The sequence below is a fragment of the Dunckerocampus dactyliophorus genome, unplaced genomic scaffold, assembly GCF_027744805.1.
Source record: "Dunckerocampus dactyliophorus isolate RoL2022-P2 unplaced genomic scaffold, RoL_Ddac_1.1 HiC_scaffold_23, whole genome shotgun sequence".
In the NCBI taxonomy this organism is placed as follows: Eukaryota; Metazoa; Chordata; class Actinopteri; order Syngnathiformes; family Syngnathidae; genus Dunckerocampus; species Dunckerocampus dactyliophorus.
Genome location: NW_026559859.1, coordinates 390001 through 416302, shown reverse-complemented (window position 1 = coordinate 416302; position 26302 = coordinate 390001). Strand labels below are relative to the sequence as shown.

The following is a 26302-nucleotide window of genomic DNA, read 5'->3' as shown; positions in this document are numbered from 1 at the left end:
GGAAAGTTTTCAGAGAGCTTTCCGGCTTACGGCCATACTACCCTGAGAACGCCCGATCTCGTCCGATCTCGGAAGCTAAGCAGGGGCGGGCCTGGTTAGTACTTGGATGGGAGACCGCCTGGGAATAGCAGGTGCTGTAAGCTTTTTAGGCTCTTGGCTTTCAGCAGAGGGCGCTGTTTCCCACTTCTTGGAAAACGCCATCACTTTGAATGGAGGAAGAGTATTTATTTTGCCCTCATGTGAGGAACATCCATCTATTTGTCTCTCTGCTGTGAAGTTCAAACAGGCTTATAGGCTGGCTGTGGCTGCGACCGGTGGCACAAAACAGCCAGAAAAACCATACGAGCAGCAAAGTGTGCACACACATCCGAGACCGTTTGAAGAAGCGCAGTTTGACCAGTGTCGTCTTTAAAAGGAAAGTTTTCAGAGAGCTTTCCGGCTTACGGCCATACTACCCTGAGAACGCCCGATCTCGTCCGATCTCGGAAGCTAAGCAGGGGCGGGCCTGGTTAGTACTTGGATGGGAGACCGCCTGGGAATACCAGGTGCTGTAAGCTTTTTAGGCTCTTGGCTTTCAGCAGAGGGCGCTGTTTCCCACTTCTTGGAAAACGCCATCACTTTGAATGGAGGAAGAGTATTTATTTTGCCCTCATGTGAGGAACATCCATCTACAGTATTTGTCTCTCTGCTGTGAAGTTCAAACAGGCTTATAGGCTGGCTGTGGCTGCGACCGGTGGCACAAAACAGCCAGAAAAACCATACGAGCAGCAAAGTGTGCACACACATCCGAGACCGTTTGCAGAAGCGCAGTTTGACCAGTGTCGTCTTTAAAAGGAAAGTTTTCAGAGAGCTTTCTGGCTTACGGCCATACTACCCTGAGAACGCCCGATCTCGTCCGATCTCGGAAGCTAAGCAGGGGCGGGCCTGGTTAGTACTTGGATGGGAGACCGCCTGGGAATAGCAGGTGCTGTAAGCTTTTTAGGCTCTTGGCTTTCAGCAGAGGGCGCTGTTTCCCACTTCTTGGAAAACGCCATCACTTTGAATGGAGGAAGAGTATTTATTTTGCCCTCATGTGAGGAACATCCATCTATTTGTCTCTCTGCTGTGAAGTTCAAACAGGCTTATAGGCTGGCTGTGGCTGCGACCGGTGGCACAAAACAGCCAGAAAAACCATACGAGCAGCAAAATGTGCACACACATCCGAGACCGTTTGAAGAAGCGCAGTTTGACCAGTGTCGTCTTTAAAAGGAAAGTTTTCAGAGAGCTTTCCGGCTTACGGCCATACTACCCTGAGAACGCCCGATCTCGTCCGATCTCGGAAGCTAAGCAGGGGCGGGCCTGGTTAGTACTTGGATTGGAGACCGCCTGGGAATACCAGGTGCTGTAAGCTTTTTAGGCTCTTGGCTTTCAGCAGAGGGCGCTGTTTCCCACTTCTTGGAAAACGCCATCACTTTGAATGGAGGAAGAGTATTTATTTTGCCCTCATGTGAGGAACATCCATCTATTTGTCTCTCTGCTGTGAAGTTCAAACAGGCTTATAGGCTGGCTGTGGCTGCGACCGGTGGCACAAAACAGCCAGAAAAACCATACGAGCAGCAAAGTGTGCACACACATCCGAGACCGTTTGCAGAAGCGCAGTTTGACCAGTGTCGTCTTTAAAAGGAAAGTTTTCAGAGAGCTTTCCGGCTTACGGCCATACTACCCTGAGAACGCCCGATCTCGTCCGATCTCGGAAGCTAAGCAGGGGCGGGCCTGGTTAGTACTTGGATGGGAGACCGCCTGGGAATAGCAGGTGCTGTAAGCTTTTTAGGCTCTTGGCTTTCAGCAGAGGGCGCTGTTTCCCACTTCTTGGAAAACGCCATCACTTTGAATGGAGGAAGAGTATTTATTTTGCCCTCATGTGAGGAACATCCATCTATTTGTCTCTCTGCTGTGAAGTTCAAACAGGCTTATAGGCTGGCTGTGGCTGCGACCGGTGGCACAAAACAGCCAGAAAAACCATACGAGCAGCAAAGTGTGCACACACATCCGAGACCGTTTGAAGAAGCGCAGTTTGACCAGTGTCGTCTTTAAAAGGAAAGTTTTCAGAGAGCTTTCCGGCTTACGGCCATACTACCCTGAGAACGCCCGATCTCGTCCGATCTCGGAAGCTAAGCAGGGGCGGGCCTGGTTAGTACTTGGATGGGAGACCGCCTGGGAATACCAGGTGCTGTAAGCTTTTTAGGCTCTTGGCTTTCAGCAGAGGGCGCTGTTTCCCACTTCTTGGAAAACGCCATCACTTTGAATGGAGGAAGAGTATTTATTTTGCCCTCATGTGAGGAACATCCATCTACAGTATTTGTCTCTCTGCTGTGAAGTTCAAACAGGCTTATAGGCTGGCTGTGGCTGCGACCGGTGGCACAAAACAGCCAGAAAAACCATACGAGCAGCAAAGTGTGCACACACATCCGAGACCGTTTGCAGAAGCGCAGTTTGACCAGTGTCGTCTTTAAAAGGAAAGTTTTCAGAGAGCTTTCTGGCTTACGGCCATACTACCCTGAGAACGCCCGATCTCGTCCGATCTCGGAAGCTAAGCAGGGGCGGGCCTGGTTAGTACTTGGATGGGAGACCGCCTGGGAATAGCAGGTGCTGTAAGCTTTTTAGGCTCTTGGCTTTCAGCAGAGGGCGCTGTTTCCCACTTCTTGGAAAACGCCATCACTTTGAATGGAGGAAGAGTATTTATTTTGCCCTCATGTGAGGAACATCCATCTATTTGTCTCTCTGCTGTGAAGTTCAAACAGGCTTATAGGCTGGCTGTGGCTGCGACCGGTGGCACAAAACAGCCAGAAAAACCATACGAGCAGCAAAATGTGCACACACATCCGAGACCGTTTGAAGAAGCGCAGTTTGACCAGTGTCGTCTTTAAAAGGAAAGTTTTCAGAGAGCTTTCCGGCTTACGGCCATACTACCCTGAGAACGCCCGATCTCGTCCGATCTCGGAAGCTAAGCAGGGGCGGGCCTGGTTAGTACTTGGATTGGAGACCGCCTGGGAATACCAGGTGCTGTAAGCTTTTTAGGCTCTTGGCTTTCAGCAGAGGGCGCTGTTTCCCACTTCTTGGAAAACGCCATCACTTTGAATGGAGGAAGAGTATTTATTTTGCCCTCATGTGAGGAACATCCATCTACAGTATTTGTCTCTCTGCTGTGAAGTTCAAACAGGCTTATAGGCTGGCTGTGGCTGCGACCGGTGGCACAAAACAGCCAGAAAAACCATACGAGCAGCAAAGTGTGCACACACATCCGAGACCGTTTGCAGAAGCGCAGTTTGACCAGTGTCGTCTTTAAAAGGAAAGTTTTCAGAGAGCTTTCCGGCTTACGGCCATACTACCCTGAGAACGCCTGATCTCGTCCGATCTCGGAAGCTAAGCAGGGGCGGGCCTGGTTAGTACTTGGATGGGAGACCGCCTGGGAATACCAGGTGCTGTAAGCTTTTTAGGCTCTTGGCTTTCAGCAGAGGGCGCTGTTTCCCACTTCTTGGAAAACGCCATCACTTTGAATGGAGGAAGAGTATTTATTTTGCCCTCATGTGAGGAACATCCATCTACAGTATTTGTCTCTCTGCTGTGAAGTTCAAACAGGCTTATAGGCTGGCTGTGGCTGCGACCGGTGGCACAAAACAGCCAGAAAAACCATACGAGCAGCAAAGTGTGCACACACATCCGAGACCGTTTGCAGAAGCGCAGTTTGACCAGTGTCGTCTTTAAAAGGAAAGTTTTCAGAGAGCTTTCCGGCTTACGGCCATACTACCCTGAGAACGCCCGATCTCGTCCGATCTCGGAAGCTAAGCAGGGGCGGGCCTGGTTAGTACTTGGATGGGAGACCGCCTGGGAATACCAGGTGCTGTAAGCTTTTTAGGCTCTTGGCTTTCAGCAGAGGGCGCTGTTTCCCACTTCTTGGAAAACGCCATCACTTTGAATGGAGGAAGAGTATTTATTTTGCCCTCATGTGAGGAACATCCATCTATTTGTCTCTCTGCTGTGAAGTTCAAACAGGCTTATAGGCTGGCTGTGGCTGCGACCGGTGGCACAAAACAGCCAGAAAAACCATACGAGCAGCAAAGTGTGCACACACATCCGAGACCGTTTGCAGAAGCGCAGTTTGACCAGTGTCGTCTTTAAAAGGAAAGTTTTCAAAGAGCTTTCCGGCTTACGGCCATACTACCCTGAGAACGCCCGATCTCGTCCGATCTCGGAAGCTAAGCAGGGGCGGGCCTGGTTAGTACTTGGATGGGAGACCGCCTGGGAATACCAGGTGCTGTAAGCTTTTTAGGCTCTTGGCTTTCAGCAGAGGGCGCTGTTTCCCACTTCTTGGAAAACGCCATCACTTTGAATGGAGGAAGAGTATTTATTTTGCCCTCATGTGAGGAACATCCATCTACAGTATTTGTCTCTCTGCTGTGAAGTTCAAACAGGCTTATAGGCTGGCTGTGGCTGCGACCGGTGGCACAAAACAGCCAGAAAAACCATACGAGCAGCAAAGTGTGCACACACATCCGAGACCGTTTGCAGAAGCGCAGTTTGACCAGTGTCGTCTTTAAAAGGAAAGTTTTCAGAGAGCTTTCCGGCTTACGGCCATACTACCCTGAGAACGCCCGATCTCGTCCGATCTCGGAAGCTAAGCAGGGGCGGGCCTGGTTAGTACTTGGATGGGAGACCGCCTGGGAATACCAGGTGCTGTAAGCTTTTTAGGCTCTTGGCTTTCAGCAGAGGGCGCTGTTTCCCACTTCTTGGAAAACGCCATCACTTTGAATGGAGGAAGAGTATTTATTTTGCCCTCATGTGAGGAACATCCATCTATTTGTCTCTCTGCTGTGAAGTTCAAACAGGCTTATAGGCTGGCTGTGGCTGCGACCGGTGGCACAAAACAGCCAGAAAAACCATACGAGCAGCAAAGTGTGCACACACATCCGAGACCGTTTGCAGAAGCGCAGTTTGACCAGTGTCGTCTTTAAAAGGAAAGTTTTCAGAGAGCTTTCCGGCTTACGGCCATACTACCCTGAGAACGCCCGATCTCGTCCGATCTCGGAAGCTAAGCAGGGGCGGGCCTGGTTAGTACTTGGATGGGAGACCGCCTGGGAATAGCAGGTGCTGTAAGCTTTTTAGGCTCTTGGCTTTCAGCAGAGGGCGCTGTTTCCCACTTCTTGGAAAACGCCATCACTTTGAATGGAGGAAGAGTATTTATTTTGCCCTCATGTGAGGAACATCCATCTATTTGTCTCTCTGCTGTGAAGTTCAAACAGGCTTATAGGCTGGCTGTGGCTGCGACCGGTGGCACAAAACAGCCAGAAAAACCATACGAGCAGCAAAGTGTGCACACACATCCGAGACCGTTTGAAGAAGCGCAGTTTGACCAGTGTCGTCTTTAAAAGGAAAGTTTTCAGAGAGCTTTCCGGCTTACGGCCATACTACCCTGAGAACGCCCGATCTCGTCCGATCTCGGAAGCTAAGCAGGGGCGGGCCTGGTTAGTACTTGGATGGGAGACCGCCTGGGAATACCAGGTGCTGTAAGCTTTTTAGGCTCTTGGCTTTCAGCAGAGGGCGCTGTTTCCCACTTCTTGGAAAACGCCATCACTTTGAATGGAGGAAGAGTATTTATTTTGCCCTCATGTGAGGAACATCCATCTACAGTATTTGTCTCTCTGCTGTGAAGTTCAAACAGGCTTATAGGCTGGCTGTGGCTGCGACCGGTGGCACAAAACAGCCAGAAAAACCATACGAGCAGCAAAGTGTGCACACACATCCGAGACCGTTTGCAGAAGCGCAGTTTGACCAGTGTCGTCTTTAAAAGGAAAGTTTTCAGAGAGCTTTCTGGCTTACGGCCATACTACCCTGAGAACGCCCGATCTCGTCCGATCTCGGAAGCTAAGCAGGGGCGGGCCTGGTTAGTACTTGGATGGGAGACCGCCTGGGAATAGCAGGTGCTGTAAGCTTTTTAGGCTCTTGGCTTTCAGCAGAGGGCGCTGTTTCCCACTTCTTGGAAAACGCCATCACTTTGAATGGAGGAAGAGTATTTATTTTGCCCTCATGTGAGGAACATCCATCTATTTGTCTCTCTGCTGTGAAGTTCAAACAGGCTTATAGGCTGGCTGTGGCTGCGACCGGTGGCACAAAACAGCCAGAAAAACCATACGAGCAGCAAAATGTGCACACACATCCGAGACCGTTTGAAGAAGCGCAGTTTGACCAGTGTCGTCTTTAAAAGGAAAGTTTTCAGAGAGCTTTCCGGCTTACGGCCATACTACCCTGAGAACGCCCGATCTCGTCCGATCTCGGAAGCTAAGCAGGGGCGGGCCTGGTTAGTACTTGGATTGGAGACCGCCTGGGAATACCAGGTGCTGTAAGCTTTTTAGGCTCTTGGCTTTCAGCAGAGGGCGCTGTTTCCCACTTCTTGGAAAACGCCATCACTTTGAATGGAGGAAGAGTATTTATTTTGCCCTCATGTGAGGAACATCCATCTACAGTATTTGTCTCTCTGCTGTGAAGTTCAAACAGGCTTATAGGCTGGCTGTGGCTGCGACCGGTGGCACAAAACAGCCAGAAAAACCATACGAGCAGCAAAGTGTGCACACACATCCGAGACCGTTTGCAGAAGCGCAGTTTGACCAGTGTCGTCTTTAAAAGGAAAGTTTTCAGAGAGCTTTCCGGCTTACGGCCATACTACCCTGAGAACGCCTGATCTCGTCCGATCTCGGAAGCTAAGCAGGGGCGGGCCTGGTTAGTACTTGGATGGGAGACCGCCTGGGAATACCAGGTGCTGTAAGCTTTTTAGGCTCTTGGCTTTCAGCAGAGGGCGCTGTTTCCCACTTCTTGGAAAACGCCATCACTTTGAATGGAGGAAGAGTATTTATTTTGCCCTCATGTGAGGAACATCCATCTACAGTATTTGTCTCTCTGCTGTGAAGTTCAAACAGGCTTATAGGCTGGCTGTGGCTGCGACCGGTGGCACAAAACAGCCAGAAAAACCATACGAGCAGCAAAGTGTGCACACACATCCGAGACCGTTTGCAGAAGCGCAGTTTGACCAGTGTCGTCTTTAAAAGGAAAGTTTTCAGAGAGCTTTCCGGCTTACGGCCATACTACCCTGAGAACGCCCGATCTCGTCCGATCTCGGAAGCTAAGCAGGGGCGGGCCTGGTTAGTACTTGGATGGGAGACCGCCTGGGAATAGCAGGTGCTGTAAGCTTTTTAGGCTCTTGGCTTTCAGCAGAGGGCGCTGTTTCCCACTTCTTGGAAAACGCCATCACTTTGAATGGAGGAAGAGTATTTATTTTGCCCTCATGTGAGGAACATCCATCTATTTGTCTCTCTGCTGTGAAGTTCAAACAGGCTTATAGGCTGGCTGTGGCTGCGACCGGTGGCACAAAACAGCCAGAAAAACCATACGAGCAGCAAAGTGTGCACACACATCCGAGACCGTTTGAAGAAGCGCAGTTTGACCAGTGTCGTCTTTAAAAGGAAAGTTTTCAGAGAGCTTTCCGGCTTACGGCCATACTACCCTGAGAACGCCCGATCTCGTCCGATCTCGGAAGCTAAGCAGGGGCGGGCCTGGTTAGTACTTGGATGGGAGACCGCCTGGGAATACCAGGTGCTGTAAGCTTTTTAGGCTCTTGGCTTTCAGCAGAGGGCGCTGTTTCCCACTTCTTGGAAAACGCCATCACTTTGAATGGAGGAAGAGTATTTATTTTGCCCTCATGTGAGGAACATCCATCTACAGTATTTGTCTCTCTGCTGTGAAGTTCAAACAGGCTTATAGGCTGGCTGTGGCTGCGACCGGTGGCACAAAACAGCCAGAAAAACCATACGAGCAGCAAAGTGTGCACACACATCCGAGACCGTTTGCAGAAGCGCAGTTTGACCAGTGTCGTCTTTAAAAGGAAAGTTTTCAGAGAGCTTTCTGGCTTACGGCCATACTACCCTGAGAACGCCCGATCTCGTCCGATCTCGGAAGCTAAGCAGGGGCGGGCCTGGTTAGTACTTGGATGGGAGACCGCCTGGGAATAGCAGGTGCTGTAAGCTTTTTAGGCTCTTGGCTTTCAGCAGAGGGCGCTGTTTCCCACTTCTTGGAAAACGCCATCACTTTGAATGGAGGAAGAGTATTTATTTTGCCCTCATGTGAGGAACATCCATCTATTTGTCTCTCTGCTGTGAAGTTCAAACAGGCTTATAGGCTGGCTGTGGCTGCGACCGGTGGCACAAAACAGCCAGAAAAACCATACGAGCAGCAAAATGTGCACACACATCCGAGACCGTTTGAAGAAGCGCAGTTTGACCAGTGTCGTCTTTAAAAGGAAAGTTTTCAGAGAGCTTTCCGGCTTACGGCCATACTACCCTGAGAACGCCCGATCTCGTCCGATCTCGGAAGCTAAGCAGGGGCGGGCCTGGTTAGTACTTGGATTGGAGACCGCCTGGGAATACCAGGTGCTGTAAGCTTTTTAGGCTCTTGGCTTTCAGCAGAGGGCGCTGTTTCCCACTTCTTGGAAAACGCCATCACTTTGAATGGAGGAAGAGTATTTATTTTGCCCTCATGTGAGGAACATCCATCTACAGTATTTGTCTCTCTGCTGTGAAGTTCAAACAGGCTTATAGGCTGGCTGTGGCTGCGACCGGTGGCACAAAACAGCCAGAAAAACCATACGAGCAGCAAAGTGTGCACACACATCCGAGACCGTTTGCAGAAGCGCAGTTTGACCAGTGTCGTCTTTAAAAGGAAAGTTTTCAGAGAGCTTTCCGGCTTACGGCCATACTACCCTGAGAACGCCTGATCTCGTCCGATCTCGGAAGCTAAGCAGGGGCGGGCCTGGTTAGTACTTGGATGGGAGACCGCCTGGGAATACCAGGTGCTGTAAGCTTTTTAGGCTCTTGGCTTTCAGCAGAGGGCGCTGTTTCCCACTTCTTGGAAAACGCCATCACTTTGAATGGAGGAAGAGTATTTATTTTGCCCTCATGTGAGGAACATCCATCTACAGTATTTGTCTCTCTGCTGTGAAGTTCAAACAGGCTTATAGGCTGGCTGTGGCTGCGACCGGTGGCACAAAACAGCCAGAAAAACCATACGAGCAGCAAAGTGTGCACACACATCCGAGACCGTTTGCAGAAGCGCAGTTTGACCAGTGTCGTCTTTAAAAGGAAAGTTTTCAGAGAGCTTTCCGGCTTACGGCCATACTACCCTGAGAACGCCCGATCTCGTCCGATCTCGGAAGCTAAGCAGGGGCGGGCCTGGTTAGTACTTGGATGGGAGACCGCCTGGGAATACCAGGTGCTGTAAGCTTTTTAGGCTCTTGGCTTTCAGCAGAGGGCGCTGTTTCCCACTTCTTGGAAAACGCCATCACTTTGAATGGAGGAAGAGTATTTATTTTGCCCTCATGTGAGGAACATCCATCTATTTGTCTCTCTGCTGTGAAGTTCAAACAGGCTTATAGGCTGGCTGTGGCTGCGACCGGTGGCACAAAACAGCCAGAAAAACCATACGAGCAGCAAAGTGTGCACACACATCCGAGACCGTTTGCAGAAGCGCAGTTTGACCAGTGTCGTCTTTAAAAGGAAAGTTTTCAAAGAGCTTTCCGGCTTACGGCCATACTACCCTGAGAACGCCCGATCTCGTCCGATCTCGGAAGCTAAGCAGGGGCGGGCCTGGTTAGTACTTGGATGGGAGACCGCCTGGGAATACCAGGTGCTGTAAGCTTTTTAGGCTCTTGGCTTTCAGCAGAGGGCGCTGTTTCCCACTTCTTGGAAAACGCCATCACTTTGAATGGAGGAAGAGTATTTATTTTGCCCTCATGTGAGGAACATCCATCTACAGTATTTGTCTCTCTGCTGTGAAGTTCAAACAGGCTTATAGGCTGGCTGTGGCTGCGACCGGTGGCACAAAACAGCCAGAAAAACCATACGAGCAGCAAAGTGTGCACACACATCCGAGACCGTTTGCAGAAGCGCAGTTTGACCAGTGTCGTCTTTAAAAGGAAAGTTTTCAGAGAGCTTTCCGGCTTACGGCCATACTACCCTGAGAACGCCCGATCTCGTCCGATCTCGGAAGCTAAGCAGGGGCGGGCCTGGTTAGTACTTGGATGGGAGACCGCCTGGGAATACCAGGTGCTGTAAGCTTTTTAGGCTCTTGGCTTTCAGCAGAGGGCGCTGTTTCCCACTTCTTGGAAAACGCCATCACTTTGAATGGAGGAAGAGTATTTATTTTGCCCTCATGTGAGGAACATCCATCTATTTGTCTCTCTGCTGTGAAGTTCAAACAGGCTTATAGGCTGGCTGTGGCTGCGACCGGTGGCACAAAACAGCCAGAAAAACCATACGAGCAGCAAAGTGTGCACACACATCCGAGACCGTTTGCAGAAGCGCAGTTTGACCAGTGTCGTCTTTAAAAGGAAAGTTTTCAGAGAGCTTTCCGGCTTACGGCCATACTACCCTGAGAACGCCCGATCTCGTCCGATCTCGGAAGCTAAGCAGGGGCGGGCCTGGTTAGTACTTGGATGGGAGACCGCCTGGGAATAGCAGGTGCTGTAAGCTTTTTAGGCTCTTGGCTTTCAGCAGAGGGCGCTGTTTCCCACTTCTTGGAAAACGCCATCACTTTGAATGGAGGAAGAGTATTTATTTTGCCCTCATGTGAGGAACATCCATCTATTTGTCTCTCTGCTGTGAAGTTCAAACAGGCTTATAGGCTGGCTGTGGCTGCGACCGGTGGCACAAAACAGCCAGAAAAACCATACGAGCAGCAAAGTGTGCACACACATCCGAGACCGTTTGAAGAAGCGCAGTTTGACCAGTGTCGTCTTTAAAAGGAAAGTTTTCAGAGAGCTTTCCGGCTTACGGCCATACTACCCTGAGAACGCCCGATCTCGTCCGATCTCGGAAGCTAAGCAGGGGCGGGCCTGGTTAGTACTTGGATGGGAGACCGCCTGGGAATACCAGGTGCTGTAAGCTTTTTAGGCTCTTGGCTTTCAGCAGAGGGCGCTGTTTCCCACTTCTTGGAAAACGCCATCACTTTGAATGGAGGAAGAGTATTTATTTTGCCCTCATGTGAGGAACATCCATCTACAGTATTTGTCTCTCTGCTGTGAAGTTCAAACAGGCTTATAGGCTGGCTGTGGCTGCGACCGGTGGCACAAAACAGCCAGAAAAACCATACGAGCAGCAAAGTGTGCACACACATCCGAGACCGTTTGCAGAAGCGCAGTTTGACCAGTGTCGTCTTTAAAAGGAAAGTTTTCAGAGAGCTTTCTGGCTTACGGCCATACTACCCTGAGAACGCCCGATCTCGTCCGATCTCGGAAGCTAAGCAGGGGCGGGCCTGGTTAGTACTTGGATGGGAGACCGCCTGGGAATAGCAGGTGCTGTAAGCTTTTTAGGCTCTTGGCTTTCAGCAGAGGGCGCTGTTTCCCACTTCTTGGAAAACGCCATCACTTTGAATGGAGGAAGAGTATTTATTTTGCCCTCATGTGAGGAACATCCATCTATTTGTCTCTCTGCTGTGAAGTTCAAACAGGCTTATAGGCTGGCTGTGGCTGCGACCGGTGGCACAAAACAGCCAGAAAAACCATACGAGCAGCAAAATGTGCACACACATCCGAGACCGTTTGAAGAAGCGCAGTTTGACCAGTGTCGTCTTTAAAAGGAAAGTTTTCAGAGAGCTTTCCGGCTTACGGCCATACTACCCTGAGAACGCCCGATCTCGTCCGATCTCGGAAGCTAAGCAGGGGCGGGCCTGGTTAGTACTTGGATTGGAGACCGCCTGGGAATACCAGGTGCTGTAAGCTTTTTAGGCTCTTGGCTTTCAGCAGAGGGCGCTGTTTCCCACTTCTTGGAAAACGCCATCACTTTGAATGGAGGAAGAGTATTTATTTTGCCCTCATGTGAGGAACATCCATCTACAGTATTTGTCTCTCTGCTGTGAAGTTCAAACAGGCTTATAGGCTGGCTGTGGCTGCGACCGGTGGCACAAAACAGCCAGAAAAACCATACGAGCAGCAAAGTGTGCACACACATCCGAGACCGTTTGCAGAAGCGCAGTTTGACCAGTGTCGTCTTTAAAAGGAAAGTTTTCAGAGAGCTTTCCGGCTTACGGCCATACTACCCTGAGAACGCCTGATCTCGTCCGATCTCGGAAGCTAAGCAGGGGCGGGCCTGGTTAGTACTTGGATGGGAGACCGCCTGGGAATACCAGGTGCTGTAAGCTTTTTAGGCTCTTGGCTTTCAGCAGAGGGCGCTGTTTCCCACTTCTTGGAAAACGCCATCACTTTGAATGGAGGAAGAGTATTTATTTTGCCCTCATGTGAGGAACATCCATCTACAGTATTTGTCTCTCTGCTGTGAAGTTCAAACAGGCTTATAGGCTGGCTGTGGCTGCGACCGGTGGCACAAAACAGCCAGAAAAACCATACGAGCAGCAAAGTGTGCACACACATCCGAGACCGTTTGCAGAAGCGCAGTTTGACCAGTGTCGTCTTTAAAAGGAAAGTTTTCAGAGAGCTTTCCGGCTTACGGCCATACTACCCTGAGAACGCCCGATCTCGTCCGATCTCGGAAGCTAAGCAGGGGCGGGCCTGGTTAGTACTTGGATGGGAGACCGCCTGGGAATACCAGGTGCTGTAAGCTTTTTAGGCTCTTGGCTTTCAGCAGAGGGCGCTGTTTCCCACTTCTTGGAAAACGCCATCACTTTGAATGGAGGAAGAGTATTTATTTTGCCCTCATGTGAGGAACATCCATCTATTTGTCTCTCTGCTGTGAAGTTCAAACAGGCTTATAGGCTGGCTGTGGCTGCGACCGGTGGCACAAAACAGCCAGAAAAACCATACGAGCAGCAAAGTGTGCACACACATCCGAGACCGTTTGCAGAAGCGCAGTTTGACCAGTGTCGTCTTTAAAAGGAAAGTTTTCAAAGAGCTTTCCGGCTTACGGCCATACTACCCTGAGAACGCCCGATCTCGTCCGATCTCGGAAGCTAAGCAGGGGCGGGCCTGGTTAGTACTTGGATGGGAGACCGCCTGGGAATACCAGGTGCTGTAAGCTTTTTAGGCTCTTGGCTTTCAGCAGAGGGCGCTGTTTCCCACTTCTTGGAAAACGCCATCACTTTGAATGGAGGAAGAGTATTTATTTTGCCCTCATGTGAGGAACATCCATCTACAGTATTTGTCTCTCTGCTGTGAAGTTCAAACAGGCTTATAGGCTGGCTGTGGCTGCGACCGGTGGCACAAAACAGCCAGAAAAACCATACGAGCAGCAAAGTGTGCACACACATCCGAGACCGTTTGCAGAAGCGCAGTTTGACCAGTGTCGTCTTTAAAAGGAAAGTTTTCAGAGAGCTTTCCGGCTTACGGCCATACTACCCTGAGAACGCCCGATCTCGTCCGATCTCGGAAGCTAAGCAGGGGCGGGCCTGGTTAGTACTTGGATGGGAGACCGCCTGGGAATACCAGGTGCTGTAAGCTTTTTAGGCTCTTGGCTTTCAGCAGAGGGCGCTGTTTCCCACTTCTTGGAAAACGCCATCACTTTGAATGGAGGAAGAGTATTTATTTTGCCCTCATGTGAGGAACATCCATCTATTTGTCTCTCTGCTGTGAAGTTCAAACAGGCTTATAGGCTGGCTGTGGCTGCGACCGGTGGCACAAAACAGCCAGAAAAACCATACGAGCAGCAAAGTGTGCACACACATCCGAGACCGTTTGCAGAAGCGCAGTTTGACCAGTGTCGTCTTTAAAAGGAAAGTTTTCAGAGAGCTTTCCGGCTTACGGCCATACTACCCTGAGAACGCCCGATCTCGTCCGATCTCGGAAGCTAAGCAGGGGCGGGCCTGGTTAGTACTTGGATGGGAGACCGCCTGGGAATACCAGGTGCTGTAAGCTTTTTAGGCTCTTGGCTTTCAGCAGAGGGCGCTGTTTCCCACTTCTTGGAAAACGCCATCACTTTGAATGGAGGAAGAGTATTTATTTTGCCCTCATGTGAGGAACATCCATCTATTTGTCTCTCTGCTGTGAAGTTCAAACAGGCTTATAGGCTGGCTGTGGCTGCGACCGGTGGCACAAAACAGCCAGAAAAACCATACGAGCAGCAAAGTGTGCACACACATCCGAGACCGTTTGCAGAAGCGCAGTTTGACCAGTGTCGTCTTTAAAAGGAAAGTTTTCAGAGAGCTTTCCGGCTTACGGCCATACTACCCTGAGAACGCCCGATCTCGTCCGATCTCGGAAGCTAAGCAGGGGCGGGCCTGGTTAGTACTTGGATGGGAGACCGCCTGGGAATAGCAGGTGCTGTAAGCTTTTTAGGCTCTTGGCTTTCAGCAGAGGGCGCTGTTTCCCACTTCTTGGAAAACGCCATCACTTTGAATGGAGGAAGAGTATTTATTTTGCCCTCATGTGAGGAACATCCATCTATTTGTCTCTCTGCTGTGAAGTTCAAACAGGCTTATAGGCTGGCTGTGGCTGCGACCGGTGGCACAAAACAGCCAGAAAAACCATACGAGCAGCAAAGTGTGCACACACATCCGAGACCGTTTGAAGAAGCGCAGTTTGACCAGTGTCGTCTTTAAAAGGAAAGTTTTCAGAGAGCTTTCCGGCTTACGGCCATACTACCCTGAGAACGCCCGATCTCGTCCGATCTCGGAAGCTAAGCAGGGGCGGGCCTGGTTAGTACTTGGATGGGAGACCGCCTGGGAATAGCAGGTGCTGTAAGCTTTTTAGGCTCTTGGCTTTCAGCAGAGGGCGCTGTTTCCCACTTCTTGGAAAACGCCATCACTTTGAATGGAGGAAGAGTATTTATTTTGCCCTCATGTGAGGAACATCCATCTACAGTATTTGTCTCTCTGCTGTGAAGTTCAAACAGGCTTATAGGCTGGCTGTGGCTGCGACCGGTGGCACAAAACAGCCAGAAAAACCATACGAGCAGCAAAGTGTGCACACACATCCGAGACCGTTTGCAGAAGCGCAGTTTGACCAGTGTCGTCTTTAAAAGGAAAGTTTTCAGAGAGCTTTCCGGCTTACGGCCATACTACCCTGAGAACGCCCGATCTCGTCCGATCTCGGAAGCTAAGCAGGGGCGGGCCTGGTTAGTACTTGGATGGGAGACCGCCTGGGAATAGCAGGTGCTGTAAGCTTTTTAGGCTCTTGGCTTTCAGCAGAGGGCGCTGTTTCCCACTTCTTGGAAAACGCCATCACTTTGAATGGAGGAAGAGTATTTATTTTGCCCTCATGTGAGGAACATCCATCTATTTGTCTGTCTGCTGTGAAGTTCAAACAGGCTTATAGGCTGGCTGTGGCTGCGACCGGTGGCACAAAACAGCCAGAAAAACCATACGAGCAGCAAAGTGTGCACACACATCCGAGACCGTTTGAAGAAGCGCAGTTTGACCAGTGTCGTCTTTAAAAGGAAAGTTTTCAGAGAGCTTTCCGGCTTACGGCCATACTACCCTGAGAACGCCCGATCTCGTCCGATCTCGGAAGCTAAGCAGGGGCGGGCCTGGTTAGTATTTGGATGGGAGACCGCCTGGGAATACCAGGTGCTGTAAGCTTTTTAGGCTCTTGGCTTTCAGCAGAGGGCGCTGTTTCCCACTTCTTGGAAAACGCCATCACTTTGAATGGAGGAAGAGTATTTATTTTGCCCTCATGTGAGGAACATCCATCTACAGTATTTGTCTCTCTGCTGTGAAGTTCAAACAGGCTTATAGGCTGGCTGTGGCTGCGACCGGTGGCACAAAACAGCCAGAAAAACCATACGAGCAGCAAAGTGTGCACACACATCCGAGACCGTTTGCAGAAGCGCAGTTTGACCAGTGTCGTCTTTAAAAGGAAAGTTTTCAGAGAGCTTTCCGGCTTACGGCCATACTACCCTGAGAACGCCTGATCTCGTCCGATCTCGGAAGCTAAGCAGGGGCGGGCCTGGTTAGTACTTGGATGGGAGACCGCCTGGGAATACCAGGTGCTGTAAGCTTTTTAGGCTCTTGGCTTTCAGCAGAGGGCGCTGTTTCCCACTTCTTGGAAAACGCCATCACTTTGAATGGAGGAAGAGTATTTATTTTGCCCTCATGTGAGGAACATCCATCTACAGTATTTGTCTCTCTGCTGTGAAGTTCAAACAGGCTTATAGGCTGGCTGTGGCTGCGACCGGTGGCACAAAACAGCCAGAAAAACCATACGAGCAGCAAAGTGTGCACACACATCCGAGACCGTTTGCAGAAGCGCAGTTTGACCAGTGTCGTCTTTAAAAGGAAAGTTTTCAGAGAGCTTTCCGGCTTACGGCCATACTACCCTGAGAACGCCCGATCTCGTCCGATCTCGGAAGCTAAGCAGGGGCGGGCCTGGTTAGTACTTGGATGGGAGACCGCCTGGGAATAGCAGGTGCTGTAAGCTTTTTAGGCTCTTGGCTTTCAGCAGAGGGCGCTGTTTCCCACTTCTTGGAAAACGCCATCACTTTGAATGGAGGAAGAGTATTTATTTTGCCCTCATGTGAGGAACATCCATCTATTTGTCTGTCTGCTGTGAAGTTCAAACAGGCTTATAGGCTGGCTGTGGCTGCGACCGGTGGCACAAAACAGCCAGAAAAACCATACGAGCAGCAAAGTGTGCACACACATCCGAGACCGTTTGAAGAAGCGCAGTTTGACCAGTGTCGTCTTTAAAAGGAAAGTTTTCAGAGAGCTTTCCGGCTTACGGCCATACTACCCTGAGAACGCCCGATCTCGTCCGATCTCGGAAGCTAAGCAGGGGCGGGCCTGGTTAGTACTTGGATGGGAGACCGCCTGGGAATACCAGGTGCTGTAAGCTTTTTAGGCTCTTGGCTTTCAGCAGAGGGCGCTGTTTCCCACTTCTTGGAAAACGCCATCACTTTGAATGGAGGAAGAGTATTTATTTTGCCCTCATGTGAGGAACATCCATCTACAGTATTTGTCTCTCTGCTGTGAAGTTCAAACAGGCTTATAGGCTGGCTGTGGCTGCGACCGGTGGCACAAAACAGCCAGAAAAACCATACGAGCAGCAAAGTGTGCACACACATCCGAGACCGTTTGCAGAAGCGCAGTTTGACCAGTGTCGTCTTTAAAAGGAAAGTTTTCAGAGAGCTTTCCGGCTTACGGCCATACTACCCTGAGAACGCCTGATCTCGTCCGATCTCGGAAGCTAAGCAGGGGCGGGCCTGGTTAGTACTTGGATGGGAGACCGCCTGGGAATACCAGGTGCTGTAAGCTTTTTAGGCTCTTGGCTTTCAGCAGAGGGCGCTGTTTCCCACTTCTTGGAAAACGCCATCACTTTGAATGGAGGAAGAGTATTTATTTTGCCCTCATGTGAGGAACATCCATCTACAGTATTTGTCTCTCTGCTGTGAAGTTCAAACAGGCTTATAGGCTGGCTGTGGCTGCGACCGGTGGCACAAAACAGCCAGAAAAACCATACGAGCAGCAAAGTGTGCACACACATCCGAGACCGTTTGCAGAAGCGCAGTTTGACCAGTGTCGTCTTTAAAAGGAAAGTTTTCAGAGAGCTTTCCGGCTTACGGCCATACTACCCTGAGAACGCCCGATCTCGTCCGATCTCGGAAGCTAAGCAGGGGCGGGCCTGGTTAGTACTTGGATGGGAGACCGCCTGGGAATAGCAGGTGCTGTAAGCTTTTTAGGCTCTTGGCTTTCAGCAGAGGGCGCTGTTTCCCACTTCTTGGAAAACGCCATCACTTTGAATGGAGGAAGAGTATTTATTTTGCCCTCATGTGAGGAACATCCATCTATTTGTCTGTCTGCTGTGAAGTTCAAACAGGCTTATAGGCTGGCTGTGGCTGCGACCGGTGGCACAAAACAGCCAGAAAAACCATACGAGCAGCAAAGTGTGCACACACATCCGAGACCGTTTGAAGAAGCGCAGTTTGACCAGTGTCGTCTTTAAAAGGAAAGTTTTCAGAGAGCTTTCCGGCTTACGGCCATACTACCCTGAGAACGCCCGATCTCGTCCGATCTCGGAAGCTAAGCAGGGGCGGGCCTGGTTAGTACTTGGATGGGAGACCGCCTGGGAATACCAGGTGCTGTAAGCTTTTTAGGCTCTTGGCTTTCAGCAGAGGGCGCTGTTTCCCACTTCTTGGAAAACGCCATCACTTTGAATGGAGGAAGAGTATTTATTTTGCCCTCATGTGAGGAACATCCATCTACAGTATTTGTCTCTCTGCTGTGAAGTTCAAACAGGCTTATAGGCTGGCTGTGGCTGCGACCGGTGGCACAAAACAGCCAGAAAAACCATACGAGCAGCAAAGTGTGCACACACATCCGAGACCGTTTGCAGAAGCGCAGTTTGACCAGTGTCGTCTTTAAAAGGAAAGTTTTCAGAGAGCTTTCCGGCTTACGGCCATACTACCCTGAGAACGCCTGATCTCGTCCGATCTCGGAAGCTAAGCAGGGGCGGGCCTGGTTAGTACTTGGATGGGAGACCGCCTGGGAATACCAGGTGCTGTAAGCTTTTTAGGCTCTTGGCTTTCAGCAGAGGGCGCTGTTTCCCACTTCTTGGAAAACGCCATCACTTTGAATGGAGGAAGAGTATTTATTTTGCCCTCATGTGAGGAACATCCATCTACAGTATTTGTCTCTCTGCTGTGAAGTTCAAACAGGCTTATAGGCTGGCTGTGGCTGCGACCGGTGGCACAAAACAGCCAGAAAAACCATACGAGCAGCAAAGTGTGCACACACATCCGAGACCGTTTGCAGAAGCGCAGTTTGACCAGTGTCGTCTTTAAAAGGAAAGTTTTCAGAGAGCTTTCCGGCTTACGGCCATACTACCCTGAGAACGCCCGATCTCGTCCGATCTCGGAAGCTAAGCAGGGGCGGGCCTGGTTAGTACTTGGATGGGAGACCGCCTGGGAATAGCAGGTGCTGTAAGCTTTTTAGGCTCTTGGCTTTCAGCAGAGGGCGCTGTTTCCCACTTCTTGGAAAACGCCATCACTTTGAATGGAGGAAGAGTATTTATTTTGCCCTCATGTGAGGAACATCCATCTATTTGTCTCTCTGCTGTGAAGTTCAAACAGGCTTATAGGCTGGCTGTGGCTGCGACCGGTGGCACAAAACAGCCAGAAAAACCATACGAGCAGCAAAGTGTGCACACACATCCGAGACCGTTTGCAGAAGCGCAGTTTGACCAGTGTCGTCTTTAAAAGGAAAGTTTTCAGAGAGCTTTCCGGCTTACGGCCATACTACCCTGAGAACGCCCGATCTCGTCCGATCTCGGAAGCTAAGCAGGGGCGGGCCTGGTTAGTACTTGGATGGGAGACCGCCTGGGAATAGCAGGTGCTGTAAGCTTTTTAGGCTCTTGGCTTTCAGCAGAGGGCGCTGTTTCCCACTTCTTGGAAAACGCCATCACTTTGAATGGAGGAAGAGTATTTATTTTGCCCTCATGTGAGGAACATCCATCTATTTGTCTGTCTGCTGTGAAGTTCAAACAGGCTTATAGGCTGGCTGTGGCTGCGACCGGTGGCACAAAACAGCCAGAAAAACCATACGAGCAGCAAAGTGTGCACACACATCCGAGACCGTTTGAAGAAGCGCAGTTTGACCAGTGTCGTCTTTAAAAGGAAAGTTTTCAGAGAGCTTTCCGGCTTACGGCCATACTACCCTGAGAACGCCCGATCTCGTCCGATCTCGGAAGCTAAGCAGGGGCGGGCCTGGTTAGTATTTGGATGGGAGACCGCCTGGGAATACCAGGTGCTGTAAGCTTTTTAGGCTCTTGGCTTTCAGCAGAGGGCGCTGTTTCCCACTTCTTGGAAAACGCCATCACTTTGAATGGAGGAAGAGTATTTATTTTGCCCTCATGTGAGGAACATCCATCTACAGTATTTGTCTCTCTGCTGTGAAGTTCAAACAGGCTTATAGGCTGGCTGTGGCTGCGACCGGTGGCACAAAACAGCCAGAAAAACCATACGAGCAGCAAAGTGTGCACACACATCCGAGACCGTTTGCAGAAGCGCAGTTTGACCAGTGTCGTCTTTAAAAGGAAAGTTTTCAGAGAGCTTTCCGGCTTACGGCCATACTACCCTGAGAACGCCCGATCTCGTCCGATCTCGGAAGCTAAGCAGGGGCGGGCCTGGTTAGTACTTGGATGGGAGACCGCCTGGGAATAGCAGGTGCTGTAAGCTTTTTAGGCTCTTGGCTTTCAGCAGAGGGCGCTGTTTCCCACTTCTTGGAAAACGCCATCACTTTGAATGGAGGAAGAGTATTTATTTTGCCCTCATGTGAGGAACATCCATCTATTTGTCTGTCTGCTGTGAAGTTCAAACAGGCTTATAGGCTGGCTGTGGCTGCGACCGGTGGCACAAAACAGCCAGAAAAACCATACGAGCAGCAAAGTGTGCACACACATCCGAGACCGTTTGAAGAAGCGCAGTTTGACCAGTGTCGTCTTTAAAAGGAAAGTTTTCAGAGAGCTTTCCGGCTTACGGCCATACTACCCTGAGAACGCCCGATCTCGTCCGATCTCGGAAGCTAAGCAGGGGCGGGCCTGGTTAGTACTTGGATGGGAGACCGCCTGGGAATACCAGGTGCTGTAAGCTTTTTAGGCTCTTGGCTTTCAGCAGAGGGCGCTGTTTCCCACTTCTTGGAAAACGCCATCACTTTGAATGGAGGAAGAGTATTTATTTTGCCCTCATGTGAGGAACATCCATCTACAGTATTTGTCTCTCTGCTGTGAAGTTCAAACAGGCTTATAGGCTGGCTGTGGCTGCGACCGGTGGCACAAAACAGCCAGAAAAACCATACGAGCAGCAAAGTGTGCACACACATCCGAGACCGTTTGCAGAAGCGCAGTTTGACCAGTGTCGTCTTTAAAAGGAAAGTTTTCAGAGAGCTTTCCGGCTTACGGCCATACTACCCTGAGAACGCCTGATCTCGTCCGATCTCGGAAGCTAAGCAGGGGCGGGCCTGGTTAGTACTTGGATGGGAGACCGCCTGGGAATACCAGGTGCTGTAAGCTTTTTAGGCTCTTGGCTTTCAGCAGAGGGCGCTGTTTCCCACTTCTTGGAAAACGCCATCACTTTGAATGGAGGAAGAGTATTTATTTTGCCCTCATGTGAGGAACATCCATCTACAGTATTTGTCTCTCTGCTGTGAAGTTCAAACAGGCTTATAGGCTGGCTGTGGCTGCGACCGGTGGCACAAAACAGCCAGAAAAACCATACGAGCAGCAAAGTGTGCACACACATCCGAGACCGTTTGCAGAAGCGCAGTTTGACCAGTGTCGTCTTTAAAAGGAAAGTTTTCAGAGAGCTTTCCGGCTTACGGCCATACTACCCTGAGAACGCCCGATCTCGTCCGATCTCGGAAGCTAAGCAGGGGCGGGCCTGGTTAGTACTTGGATGGGAGACCGCCTGGGAATAGCAGGTGCTGTAAGCTTTTTAGGCTCTTGGCTTTCAGCAGAGGGCGCTGTTTCCCACTTCTTGGAAAACGCCATCACTTTGAATGGAGGAAGAGTATTTATTTTGCCCTCATGTGAGGAACATCCATCTATTTGTCTGTCTGCTGTGAAGTTCAAACAGGCTTATAGGCTGGCTGTGGCTGCGACCGGTGGCACAAAACAGCCAGAAAAACCATACGAGCAGCAAAGTGTGCACACACATCCGAGACCGTTTGAAGAAGCGCAGTTTGACCAGTGTCGTCTTTAAAAGGAAAGTTTTCAGAGAGCTTTCCGGCTTACGGCCATACTACCCTGAGAACGCCCGATCTCGTCCGATCTCGGAAGCTAAGCAGGGGCGGGCCTGGTTAGTACTTGGATGGGAGACCGCCTGGGAATACCAGGTGCTGTAAGCTTTTTAGGCTCTTGGCTTTCAGCAGAGGGCGCTGTTTCCCACTTCTTGGAAAACGCCATCACTTTGAATGGAGGAAGAGTATTTATTTTGCCCTCATGTGAGGAACATCCATCTACAGTATTTGTCTCTCTGCTGTGAAGTTCAAACAGGCTTATAGGCTGGCTGTGGCTGCGACCGGTGGCACAAAACAGCCAGAAAAACCATACGAGCAGCAAAGTGTGCACACACATCCGAGACCGTTTGCAGAAGCGCAGTTTGACCAGTGTCGTCTTTAAAAGGAAAGTTTTCAGAGAGCTTTCCGGCTTACGGCCATACTACCCTGAGAACGCCTGATCTCGTCCGATCTCGGAAGCTAAGCAGGGGCGGGCCTGGTTAGTACTTGGATGGGAGACCGCCTGGGAATACCAGGTGCTGTAAGCTTTTTAGGCTCTTGGCTTTCAGCAGAGGGCGCTGTTTCCCACTTCTTGGAAAACGCCATCACTTTGAATGGAGGAAGAGTATTTATTTTGCCCTCATGTGAGGAACATCCATCTACAGTATTTGTCTCTCTGCTGTGAAGTTCAAACAGGCTTATAGGCTGGCTGTGGCTGCGACCGGTGGCACAAAACAGCCAGAAAAACCATACGAGCAGCAAAGTGTGCACACACATCCGAGACCGTTTGCAGAAGCGCAGTTTGACCAGTGTCGTCTTTAAAAGGAAAGTTTTCAGAGAGCTTTCCGGCTTACGGCCATACTACCCTGAGAACGCCCGATCTCGTCCGATCTCGGAAGCTAAGCAGGGGCGGGCCTGGTTAGTACTTGGATGGGAGACCGCCTGGGAATAGCAGGTGCTGTAAGCTTTTTAGGCTCTTGGCTTTCAGCAGAGGGCGCTGTTTCCCACTTCTTGGAAAACGCCATCACTTTGAATGGAGGAAGAGTATTTATTTTGCCCTCATGTGAGGAACATCCATCTATTTGTCTCTCTGCTGTGAAGTTCAAACAGGCTTATAGGCTGGCTGTGGCTGCGACCGGTGGCACAAAACAGCCAGAAAAACCATACGAGCAGCAAAGTGTGCACACACATCCGAGACCGTTTGCAGAAGCGCAGTTTGACCAGTGTCGTCTTTAAAAGGAAAGTTTTCAGAGAGCTTTCCGGCTTACGGCCATACTACCCTGAGAACGCCCGATCTCGTCCGATCTCGGAAGCTAAGCAGGGGCGGGCCTGGTTAGTACTTGGATGGGAGACCGCCTGGGAATAGCAGGTGCTGTAAGCTTTTTAGGCTCTTGGCTTTCAGCAGAGGGCGCTGTTTCCCACTTCTTGGAAAACGCCATCACTTTGAATGGAGGAAGAGTATTTATTTTGCCCTCATGTGAGGAACATCCATCTATTTGTCTCTCTGCTGTGAAGTTCAAACAGGCTTATAGGCTGGCTGTGGCTGCGACCGGTGGCACAAAACAGCCAGAAAAACCATACGAGCAGCAAAGTGTGCACACACATCCGAGACCGTTTGCAGAAGCGCAGTTTGACCAGTGTCGTCTTTAAAAGGAAAGTTTTCAGAGAGCTTTCCGGCTTACGGCCATACTACCCTGAGAACGCCCGATCTCGTCCGATCTCGGAAGCTAAGCAGGGGCGGGCCTGGTTAGTACTTGGATGGGAGACCGCCTGGGAATAGCAGGTGCTGTAAGCTTTTTAGGCTCTTGGCTTTCAGCAGAGGGCGCTGTTTCCCACTTCTTGGAAAACGCCATCACTTTGAATGGAGGAAGAGTATTTATTTTGCCCTCATGTGAGGAACATCCATCTATTTGTCTGTCTGCTGTGAAGTTCAAACAGGCTTATAGGCTGGCTGTGGCTGCGACCGGTGGCACAAAACAGCCAGAAAAACCATACGAGCAGCAAAGTGTGCACACACATCCGAGACCGTTTGAAGAAGCGCAGTTTGACCAGTGTCGTCTTTAAAAGGAAAGTTTTCAGAGAGCTTTCCGGCTTACGGCCATACTACCCTGAGAACGCCCGATCTCGTCCGATCTCGGAAGCTAAGCAGGGGCGGGCCTGGTTAGTATTTGGATGGGAGACCGCCTGGGAATACCAGGTGCTGTAAGCTTTTTAGGCTCTTGGCTTTCAGCAGAGGGCGCTGTTTCCCACTTCTTGGAAAACGCCATCACTTTGAATGGAGGAAGAGTATTTATTTTGCCCTCATGTGAGGAACATCCATCTACAGTATTTGTCTCTCTGCTGTGAAGTTCAAACAGGCTTATAGGCTGGCTGTGGCTGCGACCGGTGGCACAAAACAGCCAGAAAAACCATACGAGCAGCAAAGTGTGCACACACATCCGAGACCGTTTGCAGAAGCGCAGTTTGACCAGTGTCGTCTTTAAAAGGAAAGTTTTCAGAGAGCTTTCCGGCTTACGGCCATACTACCCTGAGAACGCCTGATCTCGTCCGATCTCGGAAGCTAAGCAGGGGCGGGCCTGGTTAGTACTTGGATGGGAGACCGCCTGGGAATACCAGGTGCTGTAAGCTTTTTAGGCTCTTGGCTTTCAGCAGAGGGCGCTGTTTCCCACTTCTTGGAAAACGCCATCACTTTGAATGGAGGAAGAGTATTTATTTTGCCCTCATGTGAGGAACATCCATCTACAGTATTTGTCTCTCTGCTGTGAAGTTCAAACAGGCTTATAGGCTGGCTGTGGCTGCGACCGGTGGCACAAAACAGCCAGAAAAACCATACGAGCAGCAAAGTGTGCACACACATCCGAGACCGTTTGCAGAAGCGCAGTTTGACCAGTGTCGTCTTTAAAAGGAAAGTTTTCAGAGAGCTTTCCGGCTTACGGCCATACTACCCTGAGAACGCCCGATCTCGTCCGATCTCGGAAGCTAAGCAGGGGCGGGCCTGGTTAGTACTTGGATGGGAGACCGCCTGGGAATAGCAGGTGCTGTAAGCTTTTTAGGCTCTTGGCTTTCAGCAGAGGGCGCTGTTTCCCACTTCTTGGAAAACGCCATCACTTTGAATGGAGGAAGAGTATTTATTTTGCCCTCATGTGAGGAACATCCATCTATTTGTCTGTCTGCTGTGAAGTTCAAACAGGCTTATAGGCTGGCTGTGGCTGCGACCGGTGGCACAAAACAGCCAGAAAAACCATACGAGCAGCAAAGTGTGCACACACATCCGAGACCGTTTGAAGAAGCGCAGTTTGACCAGTGTCGTCTTTAAAAGGAAAGTTTTCAGAGAGCTTTCCGGCTTACGGCCATACTACCCTGAGAACGCCCGATCTCGTCCGATCTCGGAAGCTAAGCAGGGGCGGGCCTGGTTAGTACTTGGATGGGAGACCGCCTGGGAATACCAGGTGCTGTAAGCTTTTTAGGCTCTTGGCTTTCAGCAGAGGGCGCTGTTTCCCACTTCTTGGAAAACGCCATCACTTTGAATGGAGGAAGAGTATTTATTTTGCCCTCATGTGAGGAACATCCATCTACAGTATTTGTCTCTCTGCTGTGAAGTTCAAACAGGCTTATAGGCTGGCTGTGGCTGCGACCGGTGGCACAAAACAGCCAGAAAAACCATACGAGCAGCAAAGTGTGCACACACATCCGAGACCGTTTGCAGAAGCGCAGTTTGACCAGTGTCGTCTTTAAAAGGAAAGTTTTCAGAGAGCTTTCCGGCTTACGGCCATACTACCCTGAGAACGCCTGATCTCGTCCGATCTCGGAAGCTAAGCAGGGGCGGGCCTGGTTAGTACTTGGATGGGAGACCGCCTGGGAATACCAGGTGCTGTAAGCTTTTTAGGCTCTTGGCTTTCAGCAGAGGGCGCTGTTTCCCACTTCTTGGAAAACGCCATCACTTTGAATGGAGGAAGAGTATTTATTTTGCCCTCATGTGAGGAACATCCATCTACAGTATTTGTCTCTCTGCTGTGAAGTTCAAACAGGCTTATAGGCTGGCTGTGGCTGCGACCGGTGGCACAAAACAGCCAGAAAAACCATACGAGCAGCAAAGTGTGCACACACATCCGAGACCGTTTGCAGAAGCGCAGTTTGACCAGTGTCGTCTTTAAAAGGAAAGTTTTCAGAGAGCTTTCCGGCTTACGGCCATACTACCCTGAGAACGCCCGATCTCGTCCGATCTCGGAAGCTAAGCAGGGGCGGGCCTGGTTAGTACTTGGATGGGAGACCGCCTGGGAATAGCAGGTGCTGTAAGCTTTTTAGGCTCTTGGCTTTCAGCAGAGGGCGCTGTTTCCCACTTCTTGGAAAACGCCATCACTTTGAATGGAGGAAGAGTATTTATTTTGCCCTCATGTGAGGAACATCCATCTATTTGTCTGTCTGCTGTGAAGTTCAAACAGGCTTATAGGCTGGCTGTGGCTGCGACCGGTGGCACAAAACAGCCAGAAAAACCATACGAGCAGCAAAGTGTGCACACACATCCGAGACCGTTTGAAGAAGCGCAGTTTGACCAGTGTCGTCTTTAAAAGGAAAGTTTTCAGAGAGCTTTCCGGCTTACGGCCATACTACCCTGAGAACGCCCGATCTC

General features: G+C 50.5%; 64 non-coding genes across 64 annotated transcripts in view; all 64 read left to right on the top strand.

Annotated features, from left to right (window-relative positions):
* The first annotated feature begins 24 nt into the window (after positions 1–24).
* LOC129175018 (5S ribosomal RNA) lies at positions 25–143 on the top strand. Its single transcript, XR_008567988.1, has one exon. It is a non-coding gene; the product is annotated as a 5S ribosomal RNA (ribosomal RNA).
* A 295-nt stretch (positions 144–438) lies between these two features.
* LOC129175527 (5S ribosomal RNA) lies at positions 439–557 on the top strand. The gene has a single exon (XR_008568477.1). It is a non-coding gene; the product is annotated as a 5S ribosomal RNA (ribosomal RNA).
* Positions 558–857: 300 nt separating this feature from the next.
* On the top strand, positions 858–976 carry LOC129175017 (5S ribosomal RNA). The gene has a single exon (XR_008567987.1). It is a non-coding gene; the product is annotated as a 5S ribosomal RNA (ribosomal RNA).
* A 295-nt stretch (positions 977–1271) lies between these two features.
* On the top strand, positions 1272–1390 carry LOC129175179 (5S ribosomal RNA). Its single transcript, XR_008568148.1, has one exon. It is a non-coding gene; the product is annotated as a 5S ribosomal RNA (ribosomal RNA).
* A 295-nt stretch (positions 1391–1685) lies between these two features.
* On the top strand, positions 1686–1804 carry LOC129175016 (5S ribosomal RNA). The gene has a single exon (XR_008567986.1). It is a non-coding gene; the product is annotated as a 5S ribosomal RNA (ribosomal RNA).
* Positions 1805–2099: 295 nt separating this feature from the next.
* Positions 2100–2218, top strand: LOC129175526 (5S ribosomal RNA). The gene has a single exon (XR_008568476.1). It is a non-coding gene; the product is annotated as a 5S ribosomal RNA (ribosomal RNA).
* A 300-nt stretch (positions 2219–2518) lies between these two features.
* LOC129175015 (5S ribosomal RNA) lies at positions 2519–2637 on the top strand. The gene has a single exon (XR_008567985.1). It is a non-coding gene; the product is annotated as a 5S ribosomal RNA (ribosomal RNA).
* A 295-nt stretch (positions 2638–2932) lies between these two features.
* Positions 2933–3051, top strand: LOC129175178 (5S ribosomal RNA). Its single transcript, XR_008568147.1, has one exon. It is a non-coding gene; the product is annotated as a 5S ribosomal RNA (ribosomal RNA).
* Positions 3052–3351: 300 nt separating this feature from the next.
* Positions 3352–3470, top strand: LOC129175608 (5S ribosomal RNA). Its single transcript, XR_008568557.1, has one exon. It is a non-coding gene; the product is annotated as a 5S ribosomal RNA (ribosomal RNA).
* Positions 3471–3770: 300 nt separating this feature from the next.
* Positions 3771–3889, top strand: LOC129175525 (5S ribosomal RNA). Its single transcript, XR_008568475.1, has one exon. It is a non-coding gene; the product is annotated as a 5S ribosomal RNA (ribosomal RNA).
* A 295-nt stretch (positions 3890–4184) lies between these two features.
* On the top strand, positions 4185–4303 carry LOC129175524 (5S ribosomal RNA). Its single transcript, XR_008568474.1, has one exon. It is a non-coding gene; the product is annotated as a 5S ribosomal RNA (ribosomal RNA).
* A 300-nt stretch (positions 4304–4603) lies between these two features.
* On the top strand, positions 4604–4722 carry LOC129175523 (5S ribosomal RNA). The gene has a single exon (XR_008568473.1). It is a non-coding gene; the product is annotated as a 5S ribosomal RNA (ribosomal RNA).
* Positions 4723–5017: 295 nt separating this feature from the next.
* Positions 5018–5136, top strand: LOC129175014 (5S ribosomal RNA). The gene has a single exon (XR_008567984.1). It is a non-coding gene; the product is annotated as a 5S ribosomal RNA (ribosomal RNA).
* Positions 5137–5431: 295 nt separating this feature from the next.
* LOC129175522 (5S ribosomal RNA) lies at positions 5432–5550 on the top strand. The gene has a single exon (XR_008568472.1). It is a non-coding gene; the product is annotated as a 5S ribosomal RNA (ribosomal RNA).
* A 300-nt stretch (positions 5551–5850) lies between these two features.
* On the top strand, positions 5851–5969 carry LOC129175012 (5S ribosomal RNA). The gene has a single exon (XR_008567982.1). It is a non-coding gene; the product is annotated as a 5S ribosomal RNA (ribosomal RNA).
* A 295-nt stretch (positions 5970–6264) lies between these two features.
* On the top strand, positions 6265–6383 carry LOC129175177 (5S ribosomal RNA). The gene has a single exon (XR_008568146.1). It is a non-coding gene; the product is annotated as a 5S ribosomal RNA (ribosomal RNA).
* A 300-nt stretch (positions 6384–6683) lies between these two features.
* On the top strand, positions 6684–6802 carry LOC129175606 (5S ribosomal RNA). Its single transcript, XR_008568555.1, has one exon. It is a non-coding gene; the product is annotated as a 5S ribosomal RNA (ribosomal RNA).
* A 300-nt stretch (positions 6803–7102) lies between these two features.
* LOC129175011 (5S ribosomal RNA) lies at positions 7103–7221 on the top strand. Its single transcript, XR_008567981.1, has one exon. It is a non-coding gene; the product is annotated as a 5S ribosomal RNA (ribosomal RNA).
* A 295-nt stretch (positions 7222–7516) lies between these two features.
* Positions 7517–7635, top strand: LOC129175521 (5S ribosomal RNA). The gene has a single exon (XR_008568471.1). It is a non-coding gene; the product is annotated as a 5S ribosomal RNA (ribosomal RNA).
* Positions 7636–7935: 300 nt separating this feature from the next.
* LOC129175010 (5S ribosomal RNA) lies at positions 7936–8054 on the top strand. The gene has a single exon (XR_008567980.1). It is a non-coding gene; the product is annotated as a 5S ribosomal RNA (ribosomal RNA).
* A 295-nt stretch (positions 8055–8349) lies between these two features.
* On the top strand, positions 8350–8468 carry LOC129175176 (5S ribosomal RNA). Its single transcript, XR_008568145.1, has one exon. It is a non-coding gene; the product is annotated as a 5S ribosomal RNA (ribosomal RNA).
* A 300-nt stretch (positions 8469–8768) lies between these two features.
* Positions 8769–8887, top strand: LOC129175605 (5S ribosomal RNA). The gene has a single exon (XR_008568554.1). It is a non-coding gene; the product is annotated as a 5S ribosomal RNA (ribosomal RNA).
* A 300-nt stretch (positions 8888–9187) lies between these two features.
* Positions 9188–9306, top strand: LOC129175520 (5S ribosomal RNA). The gene has a single exon (XR_008568470.1). It is a non-coding gene; the product is annotated as a 5S ribosomal RNA (ribosomal RNA).
* Positions 9307–9601: 295 nt separating this feature from the next.
* Positions 9602–9720, top strand: LOC129175519 (5S ribosomal RNA). Its single transcript, XR_008568469.1, has one exon. It is a non-coding gene; the product is annotated as a 5S ribosomal RNA (ribosomal RNA).
* A 300-nt stretch (positions 9721–10020) lies between these two features.
* On the top strand, positions 10021–10139 carry LOC129175518 (5S ribosomal RNA). The gene has a single exon (XR_008568468.1). It is a non-coding gene; the product is annotated as a 5S ribosomal RNA (ribosomal RNA).
* A 295-nt stretch (positions 10140–10434) lies between these two features.
* LOC129175009 (5S ribosomal RNA) lies at positions 10435–10553 on the top strand. Its single transcript, XR_008567979.1, has one exon. It is a non-coding gene; the product is annotated as a 5S ribosomal RNA (ribosomal RNA).
* A 295-nt stretch (positions 10554–10848) lies between these two features.
* On the top strand, positions 10849–10967 carry LOC129175515 (5S ribosomal RNA). The gene has a single exon (XR_008568466.1). It is a non-coding gene; the product is annotated as a 5S ribosomal RNA (ribosomal RNA).
* A 300-nt stretch (positions 10968–11267) lies between these two features.
* LOC129175008 (5S ribosomal RNA) lies at positions 11268–11386 on the top strand. Its single transcript, XR_008567978.1, has one exon. It is a non-coding gene; the product is annotated as a 5S ribosomal RNA (ribosomal RNA).
* Positions 11387–11681: 295 nt separating this feature from the next.
* Positions 11682–11800, top strand: LOC129175175 (5S ribosomal RNA). Its single transcript, XR_008568144.1, has one exon. It is a non-coding gene; the product is annotated as a 5S ribosomal RNA (ribosomal RNA).
* A 300-nt stretch (positions 11801–12100) lies between these two features.
* LOC129175604 (5S ribosomal RNA) lies at positions 12101–12219 on the top strand. Its single transcript, XR_008568553.1, has one exon. It is a non-coding gene; the product is annotated as a 5S ribosomal RNA (ribosomal RNA).
* Positions 12220–12519: 300 nt separating this feature from the next.
* LOC129175514 (5S ribosomal RNA) lies at positions 12520–12638 on the top strand. Its single transcript, XR_008568465.1, has one exon. It is a non-coding gene; the product is annotated as a 5S ribosomal RNA (ribosomal RNA).
* A 295-nt stretch (positions 12639–12933) lies between these two features.
* Positions 12934–13052, top strand: LOC129175513 (5S ribosomal RNA). The gene has a single exon (XR_008568464.1). It is a non-coding gene; the product is annotated as a 5S ribosomal RNA (ribosomal RNA).
* Positions 13053–13352: 300 nt separating this feature from the next.
* On the top strand, positions 13353–13471 carry LOC129175512 (5S ribosomal RNA). The gene has a single exon (XR_008568463.1). It is a non-coding gene; the product is annotated as a 5S ribosomal RNA (ribosomal RNA).
* Positions 13472–13766: 295 nt separating this feature from the next.
* LOC129175511 (5S ribosomal RNA) lies at positions 13767–13885 on the top strand. The gene has a single exon (XR_008568462.1). It is a non-coding gene; the product is annotated as a 5S ribosomal RNA (ribosomal RNA).
* A 295-nt stretch (positions 13886–14180) lies between these two features.
* LOC129175007 (5S ribosomal RNA) lies at positions 14181–14299 on the top strand. Its single transcript, XR_008567977.1, has one exon. It is a non-coding gene; the product is annotated as a 5S ribosomal RNA (ribosomal RNA).
* A 295-nt stretch (positions 14300–14594) lies between these two features.
* On the top strand, positions 14595–14713 carry LOC129175006 (5S ribosomal RNA). The gene has a single exon (XR_008567976.1). It is a non-coding gene; the product is annotated as a 5S ribosomal RNA (ribosomal RNA).
* A 300-nt stretch (positions 14714–15013) lies between these two features.
* Positions 15014–15132, top strand: LOC129175004 (5S ribosomal RNA). Its single transcript, XR_008567975.1, has one exon. It is a non-coding gene; the product is annotated as a 5S ribosomal RNA (ribosomal RNA).
* A 295-nt stretch (positions 15133–15427) lies between these two features.
* On the top strand, positions 15428–15546 carry LOC129174941 (5S ribosomal RNA). The gene has a single exon (XR_008567912.1). It is a non-coding gene; the product is annotated as a 5S ribosomal RNA (ribosomal RNA).
* A 300-nt stretch (positions 15547–15846) lies between these two features.
* LOC129175603 (5S ribosomal RNA) lies at positions 15847–15965 on the top strand. The gene has a single exon (XR_008568552.1). It is a non-coding gene; the product is annotated as a 5S ribosomal RNA (ribosomal RNA).
* Positions 15966–16265: 300 nt separating this feature from the next.
* On the top strand, positions 16266–16384 carry LOC129175003 (5S ribosomal RNA). The gene has a single exon (XR_008567974.1). It is a non-coding gene; the product is annotated as a 5S ribosomal RNA (ribosomal RNA).
* A 295-nt stretch (positions 16385–16679) lies between these two features.
* LOC129175510 (5S ribosomal RNA) lies at positions 16680–16798 on the top strand. Its single transcript, XR_008568461.1, has one exon. It is a non-coding gene; the product is annotated as a 5S ribosomal RNA (ribosomal RNA).
* Positions 16799–17098: 300 nt separating this feature from the next.
* LOC129175602 (5S ribosomal RNA) lies at positions 17099–17217 on the top strand. The gene has a single exon (XR_008568551.1). It is a non-coding gene; the product is annotated as a 5S ribosomal RNA (ribosomal RNA).
* Positions 17218–17517: 300 nt separating this feature from the next.
* On the top strand, positions 17518–17636 carry LOC129175002 (5S ribosomal RNA). Its single transcript, XR_008567973.1, has one exon. It is a non-coding gene; the product is annotated as a 5S ribosomal RNA (ribosomal RNA).
* A 295-nt stretch (positions 17637–17931) lies between these two features.
* LOC129175509 (5S ribosomal RNA) lies at positions 17932–18050 on the top strand. Its single transcript, XR_008568460.1, has one exon. It is a non-coding gene; the product is annotated as a 5S ribosomal RNA (ribosomal RNA).
* A 300-nt stretch (positions 18051–18350) lies between these two features.
* LOC129175601 (5S ribosomal RNA) lies at positions 18351–18469 on the top strand. The gene has a single exon (XR_008568550.1). It is a non-coding gene; the product is annotated as a 5S ribosomal RNA (ribosomal RNA).
* Positions 18470–18769: 300 nt separating this feature from the next.
* LOC129175000 (5S ribosomal RNA) lies at positions 18770–18888 on the top strand. The gene has a single exon (XR_008567971.1). It is a non-coding gene; the product is annotated as a 5S ribosomal RNA (ribosomal RNA).
* Positions 18889–19183: 295 nt separating this feature from the next.
* On the top strand, positions 19184–19302 carry LOC129174999 (5S ribosomal RNA). The gene has a single exon (XR_008567970.1). It is a non-coding gene; the product is annotated as a 5S ribosomal RNA (ribosomal RNA).
* A 295-nt stretch (positions 19303–19597) lies between these two features.
* Positions 19598–19716, top strand: LOC129174940 (5S ribosomal RNA). The gene has a single exon (XR_008567911.1). It is a non-coding gene; the product is annotated as a 5S ribosomal RNA (ribosomal RNA).
* Positions 19717–20016: 300 nt separating this feature from the next.
* On the top strand, positions 20017–20135 carry LOC129174998 (5S ribosomal RNA). Its single transcript, XR_008567969.1, has one exon. It is a non-coding gene; the product is annotated as a 5S ribosomal RNA (ribosomal RNA).
* A 295-nt stretch (positions 20136–20430) lies between these two features.
* Positions 20431–20549, top strand: LOC129175508 (5S ribosomal RNA). The gene has a single exon (XR_008568459.1). It is a non-coding gene; the product is annotated as a 5S ribosomal RNA (ribosomal RNA).
* Positions 20550–20849: 300 nt separating this feature from the next.
* On the top strand, positions 20850–20968 carry LOC129175600 (5S ribosomal RNA). Its single transcript, XR_008568549.1, has one exon. It is a non-coding gene; the product is annotated as a 5S ribosomal RNA (ribosomal RNA).
* Positions 20969–21268: 300 nt separating this feature from the next.
* Positions 21269–21387, top strand: LOC129174997 (5S ribosomal RNA). Its single transcript, XR_008567968.1, has one exon. It is a non-coding gene; the product is annotated as a 5S ribosomal RNA (ribosomal RNA).
* Positions 21388–21682: 295 nt separating this feature from the next.
* LOC129175507 (5S ribosomal RNA) lies at positions 21683–21801 on the top strand. Its single transcript, XR_008568458.1, has one exon. It is a non-coding gene; the product is annotated as a 5S ribosomal RNA (ribosomal RNA).
* A 300-nt stretch (positions 21802–22101) lies between these two features.
* Positions 22102–22220, top strand: LOC129175599 (5S ribosomal RNA). The gene has a single exon (XR_008568548.1). It is a non-coding gene; the product is annotated as a 5S ribosomal RNA (ribosomal RNA).
* A 300-nt stretch (positions 22221–22520) lies between these two features.
* Positions 22521–22639, top strand: LOC129174996 (5S ribosomal RNA). Its single transcript, XR_008567967.1, has one exon. It is a non-coding gene; the product is annotated as a 5S ribosomal RNA (ribosomal RNA).
* A 295-nt stretch (positions 22640–22934) lies between these two features.
* Positions 22935–23053, top strand: LOC129174995 (5S ribosomal RNA). The gene has a single exon (XR_008567966.1). It is a non-coding gene; the product is annotated as a 5S ribosomal RNA (ribosomal RNA).
* Positions 23054–23348: 295 nt separating this feature from the next.
* Positions 23349–23467, top strand: LOC129174994 (5S ribosomal RNA). The gene has a single exon (XR_008567965.1). It is a non-coding gene; the product is annotated as a 5S ribosomal RNA (ribosomal RNA).
* Positions 23468–23762: 295 nt separating this feature from the next.
* LOC129174939 (5S ribosomal RNA) lies at positions 23763–23881 on the top strand. The gene has a single exon (XR_008567910.1). It is a non-coding gene; the product is annotated as a 5S ribosomal RNA (ribosomal RNA).
* Positions 23882–24181: 300 nt separating this feature from the next.
* On the top strand, positions 24182–24300 carry LOC129175598 (5S ribosomal RNA). The gene has a single exon (XR_008568547.1). It is a non-coding gene; the product is annotated as a 5S ribosomal RNA (ribosomal RNA).
* A 300-nt stretch (positions 24301–24600) lies between these two features.
* Positions 24601–24719, top strand: LOC129174993 (5S ribosomal RNA). Its single transcript, XR_008567964.1, has one exon. It is a non-coding gene; the product is annotated as a 5S ribosomal RNA (ribosomal RNA).
* Positions 24720–25014: 295 nt separating this feature from the next.
* LOC129175506 (5S ribosomal RNA) lies at positions 25015–25133 on the top strand. Its single transcript, XR_008568457.1, has one exon. It is a non-coding gene; the product is annotated as a 5S ribosomal RNA (ribosomal RNA).
* Positions 25134–25433: 300 nt separating this feature from the next.
* Positions 25434–25552, top strand: LOC129175597 (5S ribosomal RNA). Its single transcript, XR_008568546.1, has one exon. It is a non-coding gene; the product is annotated as a 5S ribosomal RNA (ribosomal RNA).
* Positions 25553–25852: 300 nt separating this feature from the next.
* Positions 25853–25971, top strand: LOC129174992 (5S ribosomal RNA). Its single transcript, XR_008567963.1, has one exon. It is a non-coding gene; the product is annotated as a 5S ribosomal RNA (ribosomal RNA).
* Positions 25972–26266: 295 nt separating this feature from the next.
* LOC129175504 (5S ribosomal RNA) overlaps positions 26267–26302 on the top strand; it is a 119-nt gene continuing 83 nt past the window's right edge. The window contains exon 1 of the ribosomal RNA XR_008568455.1: positions 26267–26302. This exon is cut by the window's right edge and continues 83 nt beyond it. This is a non-coding gene — a ribosomal RNA (5S ribosomal RNA).